This window comes from Macadamia integrifolia, chromosome 1, assembly GCF_013358625.1.
Source record: "Macadamia integrifolia cultivar HAES 741 chromosome 1, SCU_Mint_v3, whole genome shotgun sequence".
Classification (NCBI taxonomy): domain Eukaryota; kingdom Viridiplantae; phylum Streptophyta; class Magnoliopsida; order Proteales; family Proteaceae; genus Macadamia; species Macadamia integrifolia.
The window spans coordinates 18,361,571-18,380,621 of NC_056557.1; the positions used below are offsets into that span (position 1 = coordinate 18,361,571).

At 40.2% G+C, this 19,051-nt stretch overlaps 1 pseudogene; it reads left to right on the forward strand.

Annotated features, from left to right (window-relative positions):
- The first annotated feature begins 2,327 nt into the window (after nt 1-2,327).
- The window catches only part of LOC122071105, a 32,195-nt pseudogene continuing 15,471 nt past the window's right edge, over nt 2,328-19,051 (forward strand).

The following is a 19,051-nucleotide window of genomic DNA, read 5'->3' on the forward strand; positions in this document are numbered from 1 at the left end:
CCTTACTGATTAAGTCTTATAATAATACAAAATTCCTACTCAAATCAGAATCGGTAGAGAGAATATGAGGGCTTCTAGATGATGGTCCAGCCTAGGACCACTAGGTTCAATTGGACTGGTCCAAGGCTTGGTTTTTTCTGATGGTTCTTCCTTTAGGATACTTCAGTCCAGCCATATGATCTACATAAGTTCAGGATCTCTGTGTGCACCTCTAATTCAGATTGAGTCCATCTTGATTGCTGTTTAAGTTTAAGTATTCTGTTAATTTGCCAACACTGAACAGTGGTCACATTTATTCTTCTCTAGCAAGCTCTTCAGCCAATAAATGAGAGATTTCATTTCTCGGTCCTGAGTATGAGCAGACGATGTGAGACCTTGGAGGTGTTTTAATTCCTTCTTTAAGAGATCTGATTTTAAATTGCACTATAGCAAACTCCTTGTTCCACTTCTAGAGAGTGGATTTACAGTGCTCCATCTTACATTGAAGATTACGCGCATCTGAACCAGCAGTAGAAGTGGACCATGCCTTTACAACCACACCTTTACATCCAGGATACCAAATTGATTCAAAACAAAACGGCTGGGGACCTGAGGATTTAGCAGTTCTCCCATGGAAAAAGATGGGCCGGCTGGCGGTGCCTTTGGGTCACAGGCAGGCCCCCTCGACTGATAGCACTTCATTATCACAGGGGCCAACGGATAGTACTAGTGTACTACCCTAACTACCAATCCAAAGTGCCTATGTCAGTATCAACTAATATGGGATTATGATCTGAGCCTATAGTATGACCAAGAACTTTCTATCTGCATCTATAATAACTACACAATCTAGTTGTTGGTTCGACCCAAAATTGATCTTCTTGTATCTTGAATGAATTTTTTTCGGACTTGGGAACAATTGGTCAAAAACCCCCTGATCTTCCATTGAGAATCATCGATACAGGCGATTCTTGTCGCCATTTGTTCTATTATCTCATCGAATGATGGATTGGGCAAACAAATACCGTTGCATTCATCGAAATTGTTCCTCCATGATGGGTTAGCTAGAGCATGATCGAGTTTATTTCTCATATTTGAGATACCTGACGTTTTTGTTGCTCCAGGTGAAGGTTGGCCTATTAGAGCCAAGGTCCTTTAGATGACAATAGTTGAGCATTTCTTGAAACTGAGTTGATGCAGATTAATAACCAAAATAGGCTTGTTTTATTAGGAATAAGCCTAGGGTTGGGTTGTATATGTGTTGGGCCTTCAATCCATGTGGTTTGGAGTGTATTGGACCACTTTTATGGGTCTAAAAGAGGGGCTCTAATATTGAGTACGGGATTACCAGTTAGTTTCATATTTTCATTAGTTTCTTTTTTAGTTGGGTTTTGATGGGGTTAATTAGTTTCTAATTTTAGTACCTAGTTAGTTTCTAATTTTCAGTTATAAGTTAGTTTCTAATTCCAATTGTTTTATTTCCTAGTTTGTTTTTCCAGATTTAGTAACTAGATGTTAATAATCCTTATTTCAGTTTTTTAGTAACTTTGAAGTTACTAAATTGTAATTACCCCCCATCATTATTATAAATAAAGGAGGAGGCTCATTAGTAGTTCACGATTTATACAAAAAAAAAAAAAAAAAAAAAAAAAGATGCTTCTGCATTTTCTCCTCTAGAGTGTTTCTTTGTGTTTGATCAAAGAATAAGGGTTTGGTGTTTGATCCAAGCGACTCCTTGCGGCGTGAAATCTAGGAGGGTTTCTACAAGTCTTCTTTTCTCTTTCAAGTTTGTTTCAGGGTTCTACTACTGTTAAACAATCCGGTATTTATATTTCTGATTTTACCCAGAATTTCCCAAAAATAGAGTAATTGGCCTCCTTTGGAAGAACCAGTTCCAGCCATCGGTTTGCTCCAATATTTTGGTCGATTGTTCCCCTCTATCTAACTAAGAATCGATCCAATTTCTGGCTATTTCTGTGCAGCCATTAGTGAGATTTTCAAAATCTCCATGTTTTTGTCTTCTAGTGATCTGTCAAGACCAGAACTGAGATCGATTGGTTTATTCCAATTTTTATTGGTTGTTAGGCCTGTGATTCATATTATTCTGTTGGTCTGAACCGATTTGATTGAAGTTCTATTGGTTCCTGGTTGAGTCAAATAGATTACGGATGATCTGGACTTTTGTTAACATTGCCTCTTGAAATCGGTTACCTGTTGGACTGTGAATTGTTGTTCTGGTTGTTGTTATATTGTTGGACTGGTTTGATTGGTCTTTGGTTTAAAAGTTCCTGCAGTTTGGGTCTAGTTTGAGCTTTCAAATCTAGTCTTACATTAAGTGGTATCAGAATATGGCTAAAAACAACAGTCCCACCTTAGTTTCTGTTATGGAGATGCTACAGAATATGAGAGCTGAACTGAAGACTGAACATCAAGCTCTTGGTGCAAGGTTGTTGGCTGTGGAGACCCAACCACAACAACCTACCCGTGACTCTCATACACCACCTGAGGTAGAAGCCCCGTTGAATGTAACTGCTCAGTTGGCTAACAGGAGACCTATCCCTAATCTGAGAGCACCACAGAGGGTTCCTGTAGTGCAACCTACTTTTGAAGAACACATAAGGGGTTATTTTGACACTGAACGACCTACACACCAGAGTTACTCTGGAGATTCACAAAAATTCAAGCTTGACCTTAAGGAGTATGATGGCTGGCATGACCCTCAAGTGTTTTATGATTGGATAGCTGCATTGGATAACTACTTTGACTACTATGACCCATCTGAGGAATGAAAAATTAAACTAGCTCGTGGTCAGCTAGTCGAGGTTGCTCATGTTGGTGGAGAACCTATGAGCGTGAACTGGAAGACCGTGGTAGAGAACCTACTACATGGGAGGAGATGAAGCAAAAACTGTCTGACAAGTACTTGCCACGTAACTTTAAGGCTCGCACACATGACCAACTGAACATCTTCGTTAGGGGAATATGACTGTTGCAGAGTATATGAATAAATTTGATGCATGTTATTCTCGCATAGGCATTAGGGAGAATTAAAGGCAATTACTTTCTCGGTTTCGACTAGGATTGCGAGCTGAAATTAATAGGGGAATTGGTGTTACTAATGTGTATACAGTGAGAGATTGCTTTGATAAGGATCTTCGAGCAGAGGAACTTATAGCACAACCAGGTATAAGGTTTGGTCACCAAGCTGGGGAGGTCAAGAAAAAACTTTCACCCAATAAACCTAACACTTCAGCACCCCCAAGAGCCACAACTCCTCCATGGGAAGTGAAGATACCCCTATTCAAACCAAAAGAATTTGAAGTCAAGGTTCACATTGAAGAGATAGTTCTTGAAGCTTCAAAGGTAGAAGGTCAAGAGATAAAAGGTTCAACTGAAGAGTTCTACATTGAAGAGAGCATAGTAGACAAGACTGAAGCCGTGGAAGATGCGGTAGTGGTTGAGATCACTCCGCAACAAGTCTTTGAGATTCATGATGACAAGGAAGTGCTTGTTTCTCCAACCCTTTATGAGAAGGTTACCAACGTTGACGACATTATGCACACGACATTCACAGTTGGTATTGATTCAAAGGTCGAGCATATAGAGTTTGTTATGCCATTATGGTTCTTCGAAGGGGAAGCTCTACGCCTTGAAGACTACCTTCCAAAAGTCTACAAGCAACCTGAATTCTGTTTGGGAACGGTTACAGCTGCTATTCACATGTTCGACCTCATCACTGTAAAATTCGAGGACGAATTTTTTCAATATGGGGAGAGTTGATGCAGATTAATAACTAAAATAGGTTTGTTTTATTAGAAATAAGCCTAGGGTTGGGTTGTTTATGTGTTGGTCTTTTAGTCCATGTGGTTTGGAATGTATTGAGTCACTTTTATGGGTCTAAAAGATGGGCTCTAATATTGAGTACGAGATTAGTAGTTAGTTTCCTTTTTAGTTGGGTTTTGATGGGGTTCATTAGTTTCTAATTTCAGTACCTAGTTAGATTCTAATTTTCAGTCATAAGTTAGTTTCTAATTCCAGTTGTTTTATTTCCTAGTTTATTTTTCCAGATTTAGTAACTAGATGTTGGTAATCTTTATTTCAGTTTTTTAGTAACTTTGAAGTTACTAAATTGTAATCACCCCCCCATCATTATTATAAATAAAGGAGGAGGCTCATTAGTAGCTCACGATTTATACAAAAAAAAAAAAAAAAGAAAAAAAGAAAAGAAAAGAAAAGAAAAGAAAAGAAAAGATGCTACTGCATTTTCTCCTCTGGTGTGTTTCTTTGTGTTTGATCAAAGAATAAGGGTTTGGTGTTTGATTCAAGCGACTCCTTGTGACGTGAAGTCCAGGAGGGTTTCTACAAGTCTTCTTATTCTCTTTCAAGTTTGTTTTAGGTTTCTACTGCTGTCAAACAATCAGGTATTTATATTTCTGATTCTGCCCAAAATTTCCTGAAAATAGAGCAATCGGCCTCCTCTGGAAGAACCAGTTCCAGCCATCGATTTGCTCCAATATTCTGGTCGATTGTTTCCCTCTGTCCAACTAAGAATCGATCCAATTTCTGGCTGTTTCTGTGCAGCCATTAGTGAGACATTCAAAATCTCCATGTTTTTGTCTTCTAGTGATCTGTCAAGACCAGAACTGAGAACGATTGGTTTATTCCAATTTTTGTTGGTTGTTAGGCCTGTGATTCATATTATTCTGTTGGTCTGAACCTATTTGATTGAAGTTCTATTGGTTCCTGGTTGAGTCAAATAGAGTACGGCTGATCTGGACTTTTGTTAACATTGCCTCTTGAAATCGGTTACCTGCTGGACTGTGAATTGTTGTTCTGGTTGTTGTTATATTGTTGGACTGGTTTGGTTGTTCTTTGGTTTAAAAGTTCCTGCAGTTTGGGTCTAGTTTGAGCTTTCAAATCTAGTCCTACATTACTGCTGAATGTCACAAAGCCCCTTTCTCCCCCATCTTTTGTATGGCAAGACAAAAGGATTTAGAATCTCCAAGACAATCATTGGTCCTACAGATTAGAGCCCAGAGAAATCAATTTATTCCGCACTACCTGGTGGATTGCTATAATCTGAGTTAAGAATTTGGAGTTGAATGTGCTGATGCCATAGTAAGGCAAGACCACCTAACTTATATAAAGTATGCGAAAAAGATTGCTATGCTGTCCTTATACAGATTCCTTCATACCCTTCTCACATGATAAACAGTGGACCCACACCAACACTCTTTCTCCTATTTTGACCATCTGGGGCCCATGTAGACTCCATATGTATGATACCATTTTCCTCCCTTCATTGGTGTAGCATGCAGATTCCTTCTTACACTGCTCTTGTTGGAAAGCCTCCCCCACAAAGTATTTAAATATAAGCATTCAGGACTGATAGTCCTAACGAAGTAATGATGATGATGAATGATAATGACTTGCAAGATCAGAACTTATCCATTACACATCTTTGACCATTCTGTGTTTGATTCAAGACTATTATAATTGGAATTTAATCATACATTTGTTTGTTTGTTGAAGTTCCACGAAAACATTTTCCTTATTTAATTGGTGCAGATACTGTCTCTGTAACGTGGAGAAGCAATCTGATTTTATCCATTAGGAGAGTGAGATTTCTTGCAAGACCCCTCTTTCCTTCAATACTGTTACTTTTTTTCCTTCGTGGGTAAATGCTGAAACTCTCAACAGTTAATGGGAGTCCCAATCTAAACCCCACTGTTTAATATCCTTTCTGGACTGATGCAAGTCAATGTCAGCACTGAGGCAAATCCATGCTTTAATCATCACTTTTGGCCTCTCAGAAGATGACTCCTTCATGTCAAGGGTCCTTTCTTTCTCTGCTGTCTCTGATTCTGGTGACATTCATTATTCCTATTAGGTGTTTCGTAACCTCTCCGATCCGACCATCTTCAATTGGAATACTGTTATATGGGGGTACGCAAGAAGCAAGAATCCAAGTCATTCTATCACCATTTTTACTGAAATATTGCGGGCTGGAGTTTCACCTGATCATCTAACTTTCCCTTTTTTAGCTAAGGCATCAGCCCGTTTGTTATCACTGCAGCATGATGTGGCCGTACATAACTGCATTTCTAAGAGTGGGTTTGAGTTTGATCAATTTGTTCGGAATTCTTTAATTCATATGTATGCTTCTTGTGGGGACATAATTTCTGCCAGGAAGTTGTTTGATAAAATGCTGCAGAGGAACTTGGTTTCATGGAATGCCATGGTAGATGGATATGCAATTTGTGGTGATTTGGTTTCTGCGTGGGAAACATTTGAAGTGATGCCTGAGTGGGATATTGTATCTTGGAGCTCTTTGATTGATGGGTACATCAAGAGCGGGGACCATAGGGAGGCATTAAGTCTCTTTGAAAGAATGCAGCTTGTAGGGCCAAAAGCCAATGAGGTTACCATGGTGAGTGTGTTATGGGCTTGTGTGCATTTAGGTGCTCTTGAACAGGGGAGAATGGTGCACAATTATGTGAAGGATAGTGCATTGCCTTTGGGTCTGGCCCTACATGTATGCAAATTGTGGTGCCATAGATGATGCTCTCGCAGTCTTCCATGGGGTCACAACGGAGCAGACAGATGTCTTAATTTGGAATGCAATAATTGGCGGCTTGCTACACATGGATTGGTTAAAGAGTCATTGGAATTGTTTAAAGTGATGGAATCTTGGGGGATCTCCCCATATGAGATCACTTGCCTATGCTTATTGAGTGCATGTGCTCATGGAGGGTTAGTGGAGGCAGCTCGGCAGTTCGTCAATTCACTAAGTAGCCATGGCATGACACCCTAAGATTGAACATTATGCTTGCATGGATTGGACGTGCTGATCGATTAGATGAGGCATACCAGGCTTTAGATAGAATGCCAGTGGAGCCAACTGCTTACACTTTGGGTGCTCTACTTAGTAGATGCAGGATGCATGGAAGGTTGGATCTCACAGAAGAAGTTGGTAGGAAGCTCATTGAATTGGAGCCAGATCACGATGGCAGATATATTGGTTTATCAAATGGCTATGCTGTTGCCAGGTGATGGGATGAATGCTGGAACATTGAGAGAAGCCTTGGAGAAGAGGGGCATTAAGAAGTCCCCAGGATGTAGCTTCATTCAGGTTGGGAGGATTCTTCATAAGTTCATTGCTCATGATAAAGCACATCCTCAATCAGTAGAAATTTATTTGATGTTGAATGATATAGCTCAACTAATGAAATTGGATGGTGATAATCAAACTCAAGAAATTGATGCTTATGAAACTGTAGAAGACGGATGAGTTGCCTGGTTTCCTAGTTTGTTATTTTAAGGTTTTTGTTATGTGTGAGAGAGAGAACTGGAGAGATGTCTTATCTTCTGCCTCACTTACATTTGGGCTGGGCTATTGATCGGGGCATCCTTGTTGAGGAGAAATGGCTTGTTATCATTTGGTTCTAGCCATGACTGGAAAGAAACCTGTATGCAGGTACATCCCTTGGTTCGGATTTCTTCTTATTCAATTTCTTTTTCTAGATTTTATTCTTAATTTGTTCTAATTTATACTGCAAATTCTTCTATGGTGTTTGCTTTGATCTGATTGGAGTTCTTTCTATTTTCAATTTTTTTGTTCTCTTTTAATCAAGATAGAACCCTAAATGATATATTTTTTCTCCTGATTTATCTATTAGTCATTCCCCTGAACAAGCCGAAAATATAGTAGCCTGTTTAACTTCTGTATGTTTCAGGAGTCATTAGGAACCTCAATGGACAACTTATTGAAGTATTCAATGGTTTTGCATCGATAATGGAGATGAATTAGTGCCTTGTGCTTTTCAATCAATGAAAAACTTTATTATTCCACCACCACCCAATTTGATTTGTTTGCTATTTATTGGTGATTTTTAAGCAATTTGATTCATCAATCCATTTTATGTGATTCTGTTTGTGAATTTGGTTGCTCATATTGGGAAGGTATTTAGAAGAATGTCTAATTCTTTTAATTGACAATGAGGGAATTGGTTTGGCTTTAGTTTGACCTTATTTTTATTTGGTGCTAATCGGATGACAGATAGGGTACGCCTAGTATGCAAAAGTTACCTAACTATTGAGCTATTTCTCTGTTCTCAGGTCAACTAATATTATCCCTACAAAATTTATTGTTCTTGATTTTCAGCCTTGTCAACGACTCAACGATCTCCATTTGTTGAAATCTAAATTGATATGATCCATCAATATCCTCATGTCTATTGGCCAAAGTCTCAAATCCAGCACGAAAAGCCCTAGACCTTCATACACAGCTAGGATTTTATCTACTTCTCCATCAAAATACCAGAGTAAATGTACAATTCATACAACAACAATAACTCAGCATTTTCCCAACTTAATGGGGTCGGCTACATGGATCCGCCAAAGTATTGCACAATTCCTAATTTCCCCTTATTCTTTTACCCCTCTTGAAAATCCATGTTTATCCTTTGTAAACCTCTATGCTGTACCCCAGCTTTTCCTCTTTCTGAATTTAATGCTATTGCATGTCTTCAATAAGCTATAGGTTTGAACCTTGTTGAAGTTAATTGATCCAAATTGGGGGGAAAAAAGGCTTAATCCTTACACTGTTCTTAATCATTCCAAGTCATAAACTTCTTTATTTTCTTAAGTGTTCAGTCTTCCTTTTTGCTAATCTGTCAGACCGGGCCTGTATTAAGTGTTTTGAGGAAATTCCTGTCAAGTACTATTGGTTCATTGAGTACCAATTTCTTCTAGATGTCCAGCATTGTCATCAATCTAGAGTCCAGTTTCTTTGCTCCCCCATGTGATAGCATAATTTATTGAACAGTAAAAGGCTAAGCCAAGAAAAATCTTGTTTCCATCCTAAAGGAAAAACCATTGTTTCTAGCCTAAAATAAAAACTGAGTCCCTGGGGCATAGGCTACTACATTCCAAAAACAATGCCATAATAAACCAAGAATTAATCCCTTTCAAAAATATGATCAGCAGACCAAGGTGTCGAGTTACTCGAGTATCGGTATTAGTTAGCGTTTCAGGAGGATGGTTTTAAGAGACATCTTGGATGTATTAGAGAGATGTAAGATATGCTATATATATGCAGGAAAATGTTTTAGAAATGCATTGATATGCTTGGGATACTTGCAAAATATTGTTTTGAACCATAAAAAATGGCGTACCCAATTCATGAGGCTCCTGCCTTTGGGGGATTTGGGGAGAGTCATAATGCTGCTCGCAGCCTTACCCCTGCTTTGTGGTGTGGCTGTTTAGGATATGCTTAGGATATTTGCAAATGTTTATTTTGAACCATAATGCACCTTAAATAAGCAATCATTAGGTCTGACCATAGGACGTTAGGTGGTCGATCCAATAATGCCACATGGAAGATCAATTAGGGTCCAAACTTTGTGTACAAGTGTGCCCTTTGATACCTTGGTTGCCTGTCAATGCATGTTACCACCATGCTAAAGTATGTCTATACCTCGTGGTTTGAGGCTTTGGTTAGGCCCGAAACTGACCTTGAGATTTCAGTCGAAACCATGTATTTTTTCTAGCAAGTTTCGGGGGCCATATGGCCAAGTTAGGTCCTGACACCTTTAGGACGACCTATTTTAGGCCTTCTAAACATAGTGGGTGTCTCTTTAAGACTGCCTCTTCAAACTCTTCTTCTGTCCTTTGTTTTTCAACCTCCTTTCCTCCCTTTAAGTGCTTAGACATGGCCTACTGCACCTCATAAGGAATTTGGGTGCATTTGGCCACATCACTGTACCTACCAACCAAATGCTGCTTCAATCGAGCACCTCCTCTAGAATTTAACACCTCTTGACAATACCTCAATCTTGACTTTTTCTTGTCATTTCCTATAGGATCTCCATGCTTCCATGCTATATCTCCACCTCCACCCTCAGCCATTGTGCAGCAATTGTTTTTACACCGTTACATAAAAAAGTGCATGCACTATTAGCTATTCAACTTTATTTCAAACTCCTAAAACACTTATATATATCTATATTTCATATTTTCCCCCTAACTATAACATTTTTTCTTAATAATTTTTTTTTTTGGAAATAATAATACCATAATTTATCAAAACTTGTAATGGAATGAGACGGGAATCATCACTTTCAATTTGAAATACAGTAACAATGCTTTCATCTATTTTAAAGAATTTTCTAACCAAAATGAATATTTTCCCCTAGTTTTTGGAATTTTTGTAAATTTTAAAATTCCAGAAAATAAAATAATTAATTATGTGTCTAAAAAAACTGACCCCATGAGGCCATAGATCGGTCAATAGTGTGACCTCCAAACAATAACTATTAAATTTATTTTTTATTTTATTATTTTATTTTTTGCATAATATAGAATCGGATTTTGTCAAGTCATAGATCAGGCAACAATGTTTAACATATACAAATTTGAATCCCAGCAAGCAAATATTGATCATATTTTTTTTTGCAAAAAATAGTTTTGGAGTAAAATGTGTTACCTTCAAGTTTCAATCTTCCTCAAAGCTTTTGTTGGGCAGCAAATATCCTCCTAATCTTGTTGATGAGAAACAAATCCTCTTGTTCCAAGCTTCTTTGGGTAAGATTTGGTCAAAAGAGGGAGCAAATAGGAGAATTGGGGGCATGACTTCACAAACAAGCAAAACAACAAGATAACTGAGACAATCTTTTTGGACTACTATATTTATTTTAAGTGGTTTGTAACATTTCGTCCAAAAATAGGTGACACGAAATATCAGACCAAAATTTAAGCTAGATGCCGAAATTTTGGTCAAAACCGTGTACAATTTTTGCTTCGATATTGGCTTTGTCTCGGGAGAAGTGGTGAAGAATGACATGCATAGTCTCGGTCTTGTCCCAAGTATGACCTTGGATAGAGCCTATTGGAGAGCAAGGATCCATGTAGCCCATCCCATTTAGCTGAGATTTTCCTAACTTGTTGGGCTGTGCCGCTTTCCTCTTATTCTCATCTTTCTTTTCTCATATCTCATATTTCCATCTCTTCCTTCCCCCATTTTGTGTTTGGACTTTTTCTATTTTGTTTTATATGGATCCATGTAGCCAACCTCATTAAGTTTTGATAAGGCTGAGTTTGTTGTTGTTCTTTTCTTGAACCTCAACAGTGAAATGAGAGAAAAATCTCAACATTGAAGTGAAAAAGTAAATGAGTGCGAAAGAGGATGAAGAGGCGTGATTGTGAAAGAGACATTGTAAGGCTCTTTGAGCTTCTTTTTCTCTCTCTTTCTCAATGTGGATAGAGGAAACAAATTGGTTGAAGCCAAATAGAGCCCGTCGGTTTAGCCTGATTTGGGGTTTCAAATATGAGTTTCAACCCATATTCTCTAATGTGTTATTATGTAATTAGCAGAAGAATGCAACAGATGTTTACAAAAAAAAAAAGGATATTGTAGCAATAGAGGAAATTGTCATCGTTGTGGTGGCCAGTACAGACTTAGCTCCCTAATCAGGGTATGCGACCCCCTACCCCTCTAAGTCTAAAACGGTTGATCTCTCTTGAAACATATTGTCTATGAAATTGAATAATACACACTTGATCTGCAAACCTCTCTCTTAGCAGCTATATTTAATTCTCTTCCAAGTTGTTAGTCAGCACTGGTGAAGGGTCGTGGGTTTTCTGCGACTACATTTTTATAATCGATCAATGAATTAGGATTCCCACATTATTAAGCTCTGTCACTCTAGCCTGAGCTTCTCCCCTCATGGTGGCCCTCCCTGATGGAGGACCTCCTCTTCCTACTGCTTCTAGCCTTCCTCCTTTGGCCTCCGCCCCTTACTCCCCTCCAACTTCCTCTTCCGCCCCCCCTCCTACTTCAGTTTGGAACTCCCACCATAACTTCACCATTGCCGCTCTTGTAGATGGGCTCCATCTTCATTTCGTGCCTCTTTACCCTTTGGGGGACTTCCTGCTTGCTAAGTGTCCGACAGGTCTTCTTGATGATGAAGTTTCCAGGTGGTCCTCCTCCCTTGTTGGCCATTTCCTGGGCAACCGACCTCCTTTCCATCTGGTAAAGCATTCCCTGCTGAAGCAATGGAGGCCTGTAGGAACGGTAGACATATTCTTGATGGACCATGGGTTTTTTCTGTTCAAGTTTTCTGACAAGAGAGATAAGGTTTGCTCCTTGGAAGGGGGTCCCTGGCTTGTAGGTTGTAAGCCCATCTTCCTCAGAACCTAGAATAGGAAACTTCTTCTGAACAGGGTGGACTATTCCACCATTCCCCTGTGGATTTCGCTTCCAGGGCTCCTGCTGCATTTATGGTGTGCTGAAGGGCTGAGCACTATTGGCTCTGTGCTGGGAACTCCTATCTGCTCTAAGCTGGGAACTCCTATCTGCTCTAATGCAAGAACAAACAAGAAAGATAGATTGGCCTACGCCTGGATGTGTCGAAGTGCCAGCTTCTTCCATTCTTCCTTCTTCTATCTCTGTCCAAGAAGGAGATGAACCTTGTTCCCAGGAAGCAATCCACTACGATTGGCAGCCTCCCAATGCTTGTGATGTAATGTGTTCAGTCACAACACGGCTGTATGTACTCCCAGTGACCATGCGGATGCTGCCATCGCTGCTACCTCCTGTCAGGATAGATCGATAATGTCTATAACGGAAGATCGGCCTTTCACTGCTCCTCAGGCGAGGGGAAAAGGTTGTGGGAGGCATCGCTGTCCGCTGCCTGCTTCCACCACCACAAATGGGTTCCACCTGGAGATCCCTTCTGAAGATTTTCCAGATGGACAAAATCGATTCTCGATTTTACATCCGAAAGAGGAGACGGACCTTCAACTTTTGCCTATCTGTGTTCCTGCCAGTGACCAACCTGTCAGCCCCAAGAAAAACCTTCTGATGAAAGTCCCTCTACTACCTCAGCTTCTGATGCATCCTTTTATGAAAACCTTTCCTCTTCCGAAGATGAGTCCTTTGGCGATGAGTCCTTGGCTTCTAAGTCCACAAAAGATGCTGATCGTCACTCTATCTCTTGTAGCGATATGGCCCCTGCGAACTCTTTCTCTGAGAAAGATAGACTTATCTCTCCTTTTATCCCTTTGGTCCACGACCTAATTGGTCAACCCGATGCTTTGGTCCCCTCCCAGGCTGGTTCGCCCGATGCTTTGGTTGAACCCTGGATTGATCCACCCTCTCTTTTGGAAAACCACGGTTTCTCTTCCCTCCATTGCACAACAGCCCACATCACCTCATCAGCCTAGACCCTTCGTCAAAGCCCACCTCTTGGCCCAACTCCTATCACTAACCCTCCTCCAGCCCAATCCTCTTTGCATGCAATCGACGGGCCCCCAAATCCTATCACTCATCTATCCGTGGCAAACCTTAAAAATCCTTCAGACTTGACCCATCGGACCTTGGTTGACCCATCTTCTTCACCTGATTAAGGAGCCCCATCAATCAGTTCTCATGCCAAGAAGCCTCGCCAGAAGCTTGGGAGAAAGCCTCACCAATTGCCTGCTACGAAGGCCAAGCTCTCCACCCATTTTGCCTCTCCTATCACCCCTTTGCAGAGATAGGTCCCCCCTCTTGCCACTGACTGCTCCCTCCCTGTTGAGCACGAGTTGCCCCTAGAGGCCATTGCTTGATGTCGAAGGCCTTGGTATGGAACCTCCGGGGTTTGAACTCCCCAAATAAGCAGGCTGCCTCCCGCTTGTTCATTAAGGACCTTCGTCCTGGGATTTGTTGTTTGCTGGAAACTCACGTAAAAAAGAATCAATTTTCTCGAATTGCCTCATTATCGCCCCTGGCTGGTCTTTCCTCACCAACCATTCTTATCATCCTAATGGAAGAATTTGCATTCTCTCCCCAAAATCCTCTCTATTTCCTTCATCTCCGCCTCCTCCCAATTCCTTCACTTGTCTATTTCTGACTCTGCCCACAACTTCTCCTTCCTTTCTCTGTTATCTATGCATCCAATAGATTGAGTGAGAGAGAATCCCTTTGGAATGATCTTCGTTCAATTGCTGGGCAAGTGGGCTCTATGCCTTGGGGAATATGTGGAGATTTTAATGTCGTCCAGTATGCCCATGGAAATCAAGGTGGGGGCCACCTAAATATGGCTAACATTGTTGCCTTTAATGACTGTATTGAGGACATAGCAGTGCATGACCTTCGTTGGTCTGGAATTAAGTTCTCTTAAAATAACAAAAAAATTGGCACATCCCGCAAGCTTGACCGAATGCTTGTACATGAGGCTTGGCTATCTGCTTTTCCTTCCTCCAATGCTTCTTTTGAGCCTCCATCCATCTTAGATTATAGCCCCATAGTCCTCTCAATTCACCCGTATAGTTCCTTTGGGCCTAAGCCCTTCAAGTTTTTCGATATGTGGACTTCTCACCCTGACTTCTCTAAGGTTGTTGGGGGAGCTTGGTTTAAGCCTATCCAAGCTTTCTCTTCCCTCCTTATTGCCTTATCCAGGAAGCTCAGAAATGTCAAGGAAGCCTTAAAGCTCTAGAATACTAACACTTTTGGCAACATCTCCTCTCTTGTTACTAATTGTAGGAATTGGTTGGCATTAATTCAGATTTGTCTTCAATCGAACCATTAGAACTTTGCTCTTGCTCAGGAAGAGAAATTTGAATCAGCAAACCTTTCAGCTCTTTTGGCTGAGGAAGAAAGTTTTTTAAGGCAGAAGGCCATAATCAATTGGTTGGAATTAGGAGACTCAAATTCCTTATATTTCCATCGATCCTTGAAGGACAAAATCAATTTCAACTCCATCACTATGTTATCCAATCCAGATGGATCTTCTATCTCAAGTGTGGATGAGATAAAAGAGGTGGCAGTCAATCATTTCAAGAGTCTTTTCAATCTAGAAGTTGTCCCCCTTTAGCCCATCTCCGAGGGGCTCATAAGAAAATTTATTCCAGACAATGTTGCTCCTATGCTCTGGGCCATCCCCTCTAATGATCAGATTACTGTTGCCATCCTATCCCACAAAGCTAGCAAAGCTCTAGGGCCTAATGGTTTTAGTATGGGTTTCTTCACATTTGCTTGGGATATCATAAAAGAGGCCCTTATAAAAGCTGTTGAGAGCTTCTTCTTCAACCTCTGTCAGATTAAGGCAATCAGCCATACCTTCCTTTGCCTTATCCCAGAGAAGGAGGGCGCCGACACTATGAATGACTTCAGGCCGATATCCTTATGCAATCTCCGATACAAGTTCATAGCGAAGATCCTAGCCAACCGGATCAAGTCTATCATTGGATCCCTTGTTAGTGACAACCAGTTAGCCTTCATCCCGGGTAGATCCATTGGAGACAACATCCTTCTTTGCCATGAGATTGTTAGACCTCCAGCAGCTCTCCTGAAAATTGATATTCACAAGGCTTTTGACTCCTTGAGGTGGGATTATATTGTTTTTGTTCTCAACTTGATGGGATACCCCCCAATCTCCACCAACTAGATCTTCCACTGTATTGCCTCCAAATTCTCAGTGCTAGTCAACGGCAGTTCGGCGGGATACTTATCCTCTTCTACTGGGATTCGTTAGGGATGCCCTTTATTCCCCTACTTATTTTTTCTGGCCATGGAGGTTCTGTCCTATAGCCTTCAATCTGCTATAGATTAGGGGTCAATCATTCCTATCTCCAAGTGCAAGGCAATCAGGCTCACTCACCTTGGATTTGCTGATGACCTGATGATCTTTTTCTCGAGTTGATGCTTTATCCCTTGGCACTACCATGCACTGTGTTAGCCGGTTTGCTTTGATGTATGGTCTTTGCATTAACCTTGGGAAATCTTTTATCTTTTTGGCTGGGATCTTAGAAGCCTTAAAGGTATCTCTTCTCTAGATCACAAGCTTTGCTTTGGGCTCTCTCCCGGTCAAGTATTTGGGCCTCCTGCTCATCCCTGCGAGACTCTTGAGTCACCATTGCTTCCCTATGCTGGATATCATCAGAAAGCACCTCCAACTGTGGAAAGGAAAGCGCTTTTATCCTTTGCAGGTTGCCTCATCCTCATCAGATTAGTCCTTCAAGCTTCATAGATATACTAGTCTGGTATTTATGTGTTCCCCAAGTCGATTGTTGCAAAGTTAGAATGCTTATTTGCCTCCTTCCTTTGGAAAGGGTGTGAGTCCTCTCGCTTCCTCCGACCTGTTAGTTGGGCTACAATTTGCCTCCCTAAAAAGGAAGGGGGTTGACGCATCAAGGATGTCAACATGGCAGGCATGCTTAAACTCATATGGAAGATTGTCAGTAAAAAGAAAAGCATTTGGGTGGATTGGGTGTATTCGCATCTCCTCAGGCAAGAAACTTTCTGGTTGGTCCACTCTCCCTCGGATGCCTCCTTGGTTTGGCGGAAGTTAATCTCCTTGAGATCTTTGGCGTCCAGTGTCATTATTTCTCACATTGGGGATGGTTCCTCTACCTTCCTATGGTTAGATCCTTGGCATCCTAACGGGCTCCTATCTCAATCTCTCAGTGCTAGAAATATTTACAACTCGGGGCTCCCTAGAAGTGCTTTGGTGGCCGACATCATCTATGCTGGCTCTTGGAATCCTCCTACACTTGCTTCAGCTCTCTTAGCCGAAATCTGGGCTTTGCTACCATCCGCCCATCCTGGGAGGCTTGATACTATTATTTGGTCCCATGCTTCGAGTGGCACTTTCAGTGTCAAGTTTGCCTGGGACTTCATTAGAGCTCATGGTCCGCCCTCCCCTTGGCATAAGCTCATTTGGTTCAAACACAACATTCCATGTCAAAGCTTCATTGCCTAGCGAGTCTTTATGAACGATCTTCCTACGCAAGCTTTCCTTATCCAAAGAAGCATGCAATTCTCTCCTTTATGCTATATTTGTGGATCTGATCTATAAGACATGAATCATCTTTTCTTCGCCTGCCTTGTCTCTTCATCTGGAAGCTCATACTCTCCAAATGCTAGCTGGCCAACAAAAGAATCCTACTTTTCCAAAAGGAGTGGATTTGGGTGGACATGACTTTCCAAGGGAAGATTATTTGTGACTATGTGGGAAAGCTGGCCTTTTGTGCTACTCTTAACCAAATATGGATGGAGAGAAATCATAGGAAATGGACTTCCAACTCTCGGCTGCTAGAAAAGATTTGGAACTCCATCTTCTTCGATGTCAAAGCAAAGATCTCAAAAGTCTTAACCACATATCCCCCCTGCCCCAAAAATTATCACATTGTTGCCTCCTGGGAGCTTCCAAGCTCTGTAATCAAGAACATTGTAACCCCTTGAGGATTTTGTTCTCTTTTCTTCCCCCTCCCCTCTTGGGCCTGTTTATTTTTCCTTCTCTTTGGTTATGAATTAAATTATTCACCCAAAAAAAAAAAAATGATCGTGGGTAAAGAGACATCAATGGAAGGCTTCACCTAGACAGCTGGAAATGGTAGAGAAAACGAATATCATGAACTGGAACAAGATAGTACATATGAATTCTACAAGGAATATGGCTACTGAACTAGTTTTGCTAAAAAAAAAAAAAAAAGTGAATGAGTAGTGGATAAACGATGATAATAACTATTGTTTCATCGGGCAATCACAAGAATGGGTTGTTTAACACATATGACTTGCCATCTCAAAAAAATGGCGTGTTTGAAATTGTTTCATTTAAAGAAAAACATAATCATGAGTATACACCCTCACCAATGAAGCAAATGTTACGGTTGAAAAGAAAGATTACATCTACTGTAGGTGATGTAGAGAAATCTGAGATGTCCATCAAATCAACCATTGATTTATTGAGTATGCAACAAGGTTTTGTGAAAATTTTAGATGTTGATTATAAGAATTATATATATTCCAAGAGGAGAATGGTACTACCAAAAGGAGATGGGCGTGTTGATCGATCATATTTTATTTGATACAACTTGATGATGATGATGATGATCATATCATGAACATTTGTTGGGCAAATGCTAGATTGATGGTTGATTATATATACATTTTGGAGATGTGATGTTTTTTTTTTTCAAAACAACTTATCAAACAAATGCATACGGCCGGCCTTTTGCTTCATTTTTTGTGGTTAATCACCATAAACAAACAATTCTCTTTGGTGCAACATTGCTTTACGATGAAACTGCAGAATCATTTGAGTGGTCGTCTGAGATTTTTTTAGTGCAATGCCTGGAAAAAAACCAGAAACAATACTTATAGATCAATGTGTTGTAATGGCTAAGATAATATCAAAGGTATAATCTAGCTTATATCATTGTTTATGTATTTGGCATATTTACCAGAATGCAGCAAAGCATCTAGGCCATGTTTTTCATTTATCAAAACAATTTATATATGATTTTAGTAGTTATGTATATGATTATGAAGATGAAGATGAATGAATAATATATGGTTAGATGGGATTTGATGAGAGAGGGTTTATGGTCGACATATGTTCACTGCTGATATAAAAGCACCCAATGTAGTGAGTCAATGAATAGCAAATTTAAGAAATACTCAAAAAACGAAGCATATGTTTTTGCAATTTTTTAAACATTAATAAAGGCTCTTTGCTAATATACGCTATAAAGCAAGGGATGCCTTAGCCAACCGTTGCTCACTTTACACTACACTTTGGTCATAGTGAGCATATCACTTAATTTGGCAGGGAACACCCTAGCACCGTGTTGATAATATAAGGTTGAATAATCCATGTTATAGGATTTGGCTAGGGTTTTTTTTTCTTGTTCCGACTGTTGAGCTTAAAAAAATCATTAAAAATTATCCTTCGCTTTTTAATTATGTCTTAAACTCATTATTCATTGACTCACTACGTTGGGTGCTTTTCATATCAACGGTGAACATATATCGATCATTGCCCATTTTTATCTCTCCTCAATATCTCATCTAGCCATGTATTATCGTTGAGTGTATATTTATGAACATATTATCCCATGCAGCAAGCCATTCACCTTCATCTTCATAGTCATATACACAACTACTAAAATCAGATATAAATTGTTTTGATGAATGAAAAACATGGCGTAGATGCTTGGCTGCATTCTGGTAAATATGCCAAATACATAAACAATGATATGAGCTAGGTTATACCTTTGATATTGCCTTAGCCATTGTAGCACATTGATT